Source organism: Ochotona curzoniae, unplaced genomic scaffold (assembly GCF_017591425.1).
Source record: "Ochotona curzoniae isolate NIBS_2020 unplaced genomic scaffold, NIBS_Ocur_1.0 contig_4692, whole genome shotgun sequence".
Taxonomy (NCBI): Eukaryota; Metazoa; Chordata; class Mammalia; order Lagomorpha; family Ochotonidae; genus Ochotona; species Ochotona curzoniae.
This window is the reverse complement of record NW_024466361.1, coordinates 1,161,011-1,168,993: the sequence shown is the minus strand read 5'-3', so window position 1 is coordinate 1,168,993 and position 7,983 is coordinate 1,161,011. Positions and strand designations below refer to the sequence as shown.

Below are 7,983 nucleotides of genomic sequence, written 5' to 3'. Positions count from 1 at the left end.
ATTCTCATCTTTTTCTTCTACGTGCGTTTCTAGCAACCCAACACAGAAAGCAAGCAAAGCAGACAGGTACATGGGCACAGGAGGAGGACAAGTAGGGGATGCATGCCTGTGCTGTGCCCAGCTGGCCTGTGGCACCCAGCACGTGGACTGTAGCCAAGAAGGGGCTTGCAGCTGCCTCGCTGCTCCTGTCCCCACTGCCTTCTCCCCGCTTGGGGTAGGGATGCGGACAAGAAGAAGCTTCCTTTGCTGGTAGACGGTGGGAATCTCAACTCTTAGTAAGCATCTTTATGTAAAAAAAAAATTTAAGAGATTTATTAATTTTTATTGGAAAGGCAGATTTACAGAAAGAAGGAAAGATAGAGAGATCTTCTATCTGCTGCTTCATTCCCCAAATGGCCACAATGGCTAGAGCTGAGCGGATCCAGAGCCAGGAGCCAGGAGCCTTCTCCAGGTCTCCCACGTTTGCACAGAGTCCACTGGACTCAGACCATCTTCTATTGCTTTGCCAGGCCGTAAGCAGGGAGCTGGATGGGAAGTTGGACAGCTGGGATGTGAACTCTCCCTTACGGAATGCTGGGACCACAGGTGGAGGATTAGCTGGTCAATCTATAGCATCAACTACCTTTATGAAGTTTTAAATTTGCTTCTATTTTATTTGGAAGGCAGAAAGAGAGAGAGAGAGACAGACAGACAGACAGACAAAGAAAGTTCAGACACAGACGCTGTTGATCTATGGTGTCATTTTCCAGATGCCCGTAATGGCCAACGCTGGGCAGCCTGAAGTCAGGATCTAGAAGCTCCGCCCAGATCTCCCCTGTGGTGGCAGGGGCCCACGTGTGGGTCGTCACCGGCTGCCTTCTAGGGTGTGCGTTAACAGGAGGCCCATTCAGAGCAGACGCTTGCACTCAGGCTCTCCTATATGGGATGTGAACTTGGCAGCAGAAGCCTGCCCCAGTGGGATGGTTTTCAAGGACAGGTTCAGAGGCGCGTGCCTCCTGCAGCCTTCGAGGAAGCAACATCCTCCCAACTCAGAAGGGAGCAAAGACTCACTGTGCTGGGCATCAGCAGAAGGTGGGGGGGTAGCCCCAGTGGGCTCCTTCCTCCAGTCTCAGGCCACTGCTCCTTCCCAGTGCCTCACCACGCCCAGCCTGGGCATGAGGACCAGGCGGTACCAGCCCACTGTGGAACCCATGCGAGGTTTCCGGCGACGCATCCAGCTGCCTTCTGCCTGAGGACAGCTCTTGGACACTGTGGCTGCTGAGACCATGGAGGAGCAGGTGGCCCCGCTGGAAACGAGCTGGAAGGGCCTGAGGCATTTCCCCCAAATTGTTGGAATCCCAGTCCCAGGGGTTAGAGGCCAGCGTCAGCACACACTGGGGTCAACTGCCACAAGCTGGTGGTTTTCTTTTTTAATGGAGTTAATCCACTTTTTAAAATGGACTTAATCCACTTTAGAGTCAAAAGCAAGCACTAAGCACCCCACTGGGTATCCCTCTAAATTTTCACCCGTGATTTGTCAATAACGATCTACCTTTTTATGGAGTTCTAATCACCTCGTGCATGGGCCCTTCTGCTGCCCTCCTTCTTAAACGTGATGGAGAACGCGTGTTCTCGCTGCGTCGCCATTGTTGGAGTCCTGCGGCGTGCTATGCCGTCATGTCTATTCCCTCTGGTTTAACCGAGCTACCCTCATTGCCGGACACTGGGCTGTTTCGTTTTCCACGACTAGAAATAAAACTGGCAGGCGCGTCTTGAGTTGGGACAATGACGGTAACGAGCTGACACGATGCTGACTTTATTTCCACTGGCAACTAAATTTAGAGAGCGTCTCTGTCGCTCCTCCCAAGTGCGGGAGTGATCACACAGCTGCCTGGAAGGCTGGCTGGCTGATTTATAGCAGCGAGATACATTCAGGGCGTTTGTCAGTGGCCTGCAGTATTAAGGATACACTTGTTAATTATCTGCACCTAATATGCTAATTTAGGGAATACAACACCTATTAAGAGTTCTTCATTAGGCAAAAGGCTTCTCGGTTTTTTGAACAAACAAAGCCTCCCCAAAATGAAGGATGTGTATACTGCTCTGACACTGGGCAGGGAGTGGAGCGTCTCAGTTCTTGTTATCGTGCCAGCGATGCCCTGGTTAAGTCAGCAGTCCTCCCCGGCCCTGCGCCTGCCCCATGGCCGCCTCTGCAGAGCCACCTGAGTGAGCAGGGCAGGACCAGTTAGCTTTGTGAAGGTCCCGCTCATCTCCAGGACCTAAAGGGTGACATAGAAATCCTATTGTTTTGTGGATGAGGAAGGCGAGGCCCAGGAAGAATGGCTTGCCTGGAGGTCTGGCGCCAAGTGGGGTCACCGCACGCTCACCTGAAGGCCTCTGCTGGCTTGCCTCTCTGCTGGCAGACCTCTGAGAACCAGACCCAGAGCTATTGCAGGGGAGCTGTCCTTCCCAGGCAAGCATCAGGCTTGTTCCAGTTCCTGGGAGGGAAGGAGTGGGGCCAGGCGATGGCACACAGCGAGCTGGGACAGCCCGGGAGCACATCTCTGGCCCCATCTCTGTGCTCCAGTGGGTGTTGAATGTCAGTCACTCCCAGGCTGCATTCGATCATTGCTCCCGGGCGTCACCGCAGTCATCCTCCACTGTCCTGTCTTCAGAGTTCATCTTGGCCTGGACATCTCAAACTCTGACTGAAGCCACCAAGAATAATTGTCATATACACGTGGCCTCTGCTGAGTCAGCATCTTGCTATGTGGATTCCCCATTGCCGCTTGGTTGGGGGTGACTGGGGCACCGACTGGGGCACCAGTGCTGTGGGCCAGTGGCCTCTGAGTCGGCTTGGTCGGGGTGACTGAGGCGCCAACTGGGGCACCAGTGCTGCGGCCCAGCCAGCGGCCTCTGAGTGGGCCTGGTCGGGGGTGACTGGGGCACCAGTGCTGCGGCCCAGCCAGCGGCCTCTGAGTCGGCTTGGTCGGGGTGACTGAGTCAGCTGGGCTTGCATAGCCTCCCTGGCTCTTCCTTGTGGCTCAATACCTGTCGCTGCCGTGGGGATGCAGCAGGACATGTGTGTCCTTTCAGAAGGGGTGGGGGAGCGAAAGGACATCCCAGGAGGCGTGTGTCATGGTCCCCATCCCACTGAGGGACACAGGAAGGGAAAGAAGTGCAATTCCTGGTGAAGGTTACCCAGGGACAGAGCTGCAAGGTGGAGGACCTCACCATGATGCCCTTCACCTGTGCCCACTCCTTGTGGCCATGACATTGACAGGGTGAGGGCAGGCAGGACCGAGTGTCCCAGCAGAGGTGCAGTGGCCACCAGTGCTCAGGGCCATGGCGTCTGAGGGCCACCTTGGTCGTTCTCAGGGGCCTCTGGTGAGGTGAGAGGACAGGTGGCTTCACCCTGACTGCAGATCCGTCACTGTGTGGCTAGGCCCTGTCCACAGGCGACACCTCGGACCCGTCACTGTGCAGCTAAGCCCTGTCCACAGGCAACACCTCGGGCCCATCACTGTGTGAAAGCTGTCTGCCTCAGGTGGACTCGCTGGAGTTGCAGATTCAGCACGGAGGAGGTTCTGGCCCCAGACCCAAGCAGTGCTGGTAGTTGGCATGTGCATGAGTGTATGTGTGTGGGGGGGGGTGCCAAACAGGGAGAGTAAGGGAGTGGCAGAGTTTTGTGTCCCTAAATGATCACCAGGCCCACATTCTAAGGCCATCTGCACTCTGGGGCCCAGGCTCAGGTGCCTGTGTGTGGGACTAAAATAGAGTAAGAGGCAGGATTTGCCCCAGGTTTGGTGCTTGAATCCTGAACTCAAGCAGGCAATGACCGTGGCAGTGAGGAAAGCGGCATGAGGCTGGAAGAGATTCCAAAGGGAGTCCCTGTGCCATCCTGGCTGGGGAAGAAGATCCCAGATTCACACCCCCAGAGGAGTTCACCCCGTCGTTTGTGCTCCCTGAACCTTGGGCCCGCTCCTGGTCCTGGCCGTGCACAGAAAGCTGTCTCCGCCCCATCTGGCTCTCCGACGCCTTCCCTCTCCTGCACCTGCCAGCAGCAGGCAGTGAGCAGTGTTCCAAGGCTGCGCTGCCAAGGGGCTGAAGGGCGTTGATTTCATCCTCCTGGCCACAGAGCAAGCGAAGCGAGCGGAGGATGACCTTCACTCGCAATTCCCTTTGCTCACCTTGACTGGTCTGGTCCTTGCCTGACTCTAAAAGCTGCTTTTCCTCCCATCGGCAACCCACCGTGGAGCTGCGTCAGCGTCACTGTAGTCTTCCTATTTCTGTTGCAGGTCAACCTTGCCTTCCATGGAGACCAGTGCGGACATGTGGACGGGCGGTTGCTGGGCCAGGGCTTCTCTCAGACAAGAGACTAAAGACCTGCTGTAGAGGCCAGCTGACTTGAACCCGGAAACTTGGCCTCTTTGGCGTGGGTTTTTCCATCTGCGAAATGCATGCTCTGAGCTGACCATTGCTGAGCTCCCTGCTGCCTCTCGCATCGGTCCATTCTGCAGCTCACGGCTTTGTTTCATGGTATTCTCTCCATGCCGAGCGCGAATGTGGCTTTCCCCGTGGAAGCTCAGGTTTGGGTGTGTATTTCATGTGGACTGCTCTAGGCATGTGGGCTTCTCAAGACTGGGGATGTAACCCAAGATTAACCAGGCAGCCCTGACCACAGAGTCGGGTGTGCACTGCCTAGGCAGGTGCTGTTCAAAAGGGAGGGCGTGCTTGGATCCCAGCAGGAGAGCAACAGGCCGAGTTCACCCAGCTGAGAAAACGGGATGAAGAACTTTAAAAACTTGCTATAAGAGCAGCACATTCAGGAATTTAAGGAATACTTCGCTCAGGAAATAGCAACACTGAAGCAAAATCAAGCTGAATGATTGGAAATGAAGGCCACAATGGAGTAAATTAAAAATTCCGTGGGAAGCCGCAGTGATCGGATGAACGAGGCAGAAGAAAGAATCACAGAATTGAAAGATTTTTCTTGCCACAATGAGGAAACAATCAAAAAGCTGGAAATGGAGCTGGCTCAGGCTAAAAAAAAAAAATCAAGAATTAAGAGACACTATTAAAAAGCCAGATGTAAGAGTTATGGGAGTTCTAGAAGGCACAGAACGAGAAGCTGAGTTTAAAAACAGTATTAAATGAAATAATAAAGGAAAATTTCCCTAATCTGGAGAAAAATTAGGAAACAATATTCAGGAGGGGCACAGAACTCCCAACAGGGTTGACAAAAGCGGTCTTCGCCAAGACACATGATCATCAAGCTCTCTTCAATCGAACATAAAGAAATGATCCTTAAACGTGCACGTGAAAAAAAGAAAGAAATCAATAGACGTATAGAGAAAACCCAATCACACTCACAGGAGACTTCTCACAGGAAACCCTACAGGCCAGAAGAGAATGGAGCAACATATTCCAGATTTTAAGAGGAAAAAATTGTCAGCCCAGAATAAGGTACTCAGCAAAGTTTTCCCTTGTCTTTGAAAATGAAATAAAATTCTTTCACAATAAAGAAAAGCTCACAGAACATGCCTCTTGCAGACCTGCCCCACAAATGCTAAAGGTGTTCTCTTGACAGAGAAGAGGGAAGGAGCCCATCAAGACCAAAGGCAGTGCGAAGAACATGCCGGTCAAGTGACAACATTGCTAAGATGACAGGACCAAATTACCACCTATTCTTATTAACCTGAATGTAAATGGCTTAAACCCATCAATCAAATGTCATAGATTAGCAGACTGGATCAAAAAACAAAGCCTGGGCCCGGTACAGTAGCCTAGTGGCTGAAGTCCTCGCCTTGCATGAGCCGAGATCCCATATGAGTGCCAGTTCATGTCCTGGCCACTCTGCTGCCCACCAGCCCCCAGTTTGTGGCTGGGGAGAGCAGTCGAGGACAGCCCGAAGCCTTAGGACACGTGGGAGACACCAACAAAGATCAGTGGAGGAGTGGTCCAGGGCTGTGTCTCCAGGTGGCATGGGCCTTCTGTCAGGGCAGAATGGCCCAGGCCTGCAGCAGCTTTACCGGATGGAGAGCTGACATTTGTTGCATAGGTTGGGACCTGCCCTTTACACAGGACTCAATGAGGCAAGCCGGTGGCCTGGAACTCCTCGAGGTAAGGTTTGGACCTCCCCTCCTGGGCCCCCTCCTCTCCTGGGCCCCCCTCTCCTCTGGGCCAGCAGGTGGCTGGAGAGCACAGTGGGAGGCAGCCTCTCCATCCCGAGGTCAAGAGTAATAAAAATAGTTTGCAAAGTGCTTTCACAGGCATGATCTCATTTGAGTTGATGACCCAGGGGCTCTTGCACGGATCAGGAAGTGGGGGGCTTGGGAATTCAAATTGCATCTCCATTGTCTTGGGAAACCCTTTCCGGCAAACCGGAGTCAGCAAATCCCCACCTTGCCGTCCCCCTTCTCGGGACCAGGAGCATTTAGGACTAATTGAATCACTAGATTAGCTAATGCAGTCTCCATTAAGACCACGGGGTCCCAGGGGAGGAGCCAGGGAAGAGACCCAGCCCCCACAGCACTGGCTTAGTCCTAGCTGGGCCCGCTTTCACATTGCAGACCAGGACTAATGCACGCCTCCCTTTAAATAGATTCTTCAGACCATGGACTAGAGCACAGAGTAGATTAAATGTGTTTTGTTTCTGCATTTTTTCTTTTCTTTTTGCTTTAAATGCAAGTTGGCCTAGTGGGGTGCTGGCAATACCAGCTGTCTTTTTAAAGATTGACTTACTCATCTGAAAGATGAGTTATGAAGAGGGAGAGACTGAGAGAGCGAGGAATCTTCATCTGCTGGGTGACTCTCCGAATGGCCTTAATGACTGGGCCTTGGGTGGACCATCAGGAGCCAGGAGTTTCTTGTGAATCTCCCTCCTGGGTGGCAGCAGGCCTTGGACTGTCTCACGCTGCTTTATCAGATCATAGGCAGGGAGCTTGGGGGGAAGTGGAGTAGCCGGGATACGAGCCAGTGCCCACATAGGATGCTGGTGCTGCAAGTGGCAGCTTAACCGACTGCACCACAGTACTGGCCCCTGGGTTTTCTTTTAAGGGAAGTTCTTTCTGTTTGGGGGAACTGAATCACCAAGCCTAGAGCTCTTGAGGTGGGCTGCTGGGAGGCCAGGGACAGGATCATGGGTCTTGCACCTGAGTTTCGTCCCACCAGATCAGCAGCCCGAGTTAGATGTCTCAAACCACTGCGGCTACAGCTGGTGGGGGAACCTTGGCTAGTCAGGCATGGTGGTCGTGGGACTCATAAAGACGGTGGCTCAGGGGCTGGCACAGTGGTGTAGCAAGCTGATCCTCTGCCCTGTGGGGTTGGCATCCCATTTGGATGCGTTCTCTCGCCTCTGCCGATCCACCTTCAGTCCAGCGCTCTACCTGTGCCCTGGGAAAGCAGAGGACAGTTGGACGACTTGGGAGACTTGGAAGAAGCTCCTGGCTTCCAGCTTCGGGTCATTATGGCTCTAAGTTTCAAATAAGAATAATTTTTTTTTCTTTAGATGCTGATAACTCAGTGTGTTGAGCAGGGGCCCTTCATCCAGATTTTTTTTTTTTTAATATGGGATGCTTCACGAATTTGCGTGTCATCCTTGCATAGGGGCCATGCCAATCCTCTCTGTATCGTTCCAATTTTAGTATATGTGCTGCCAAAGCGAGCACCCTTCGTCCAGATTTAAGGAATCAAAGAACCAAAGGGCAGACTTGGGGCAACTGGTCAATTTCCTCAGCACTCTGTGTGCAGACTTGGTCCCCAGATTGGCAAGGTGAGGAAGTGTGCTCAAGTGCTCTCTGCAGCCTTGGCGATGCCCACCAGGGCCTCACCTCACCTCCCATTCATGCCTGGCCCTCCTCTCCGCATGCCATCCCACGGCCACACAGCCTGCGCACCTGCCCCTGCTGAGTGCAATCCCCGTGGTCCCTGCCTCCGTCCCCTGTCCCAGCACACCTCCATGTCCCCGCGGAGGGCAGGGGGCCCGCTGCTACCCTTTCTGTC

At 53.4% G+C, this 7,983-nt stretch overlaps 1 non-coding gene across 1 annotated transcript; it reads right to left on the bottom strand.

Annotated features, from left to right (window-relative positions):
- Positions 1-7,542: 7,542 nt before the first annotated feature.
- On the bottom strand, positions 7,543-7,649 carry LOC121161198. Its single transcript, XR_005884661.1, has one exon. It is a non-coding gene; the product is annotated as a U6 spliceosomal RNA (small nuclear RNA).
- Between the last annotated feature and the right edge of the window lie 334 nt (positions 7,650-7,983).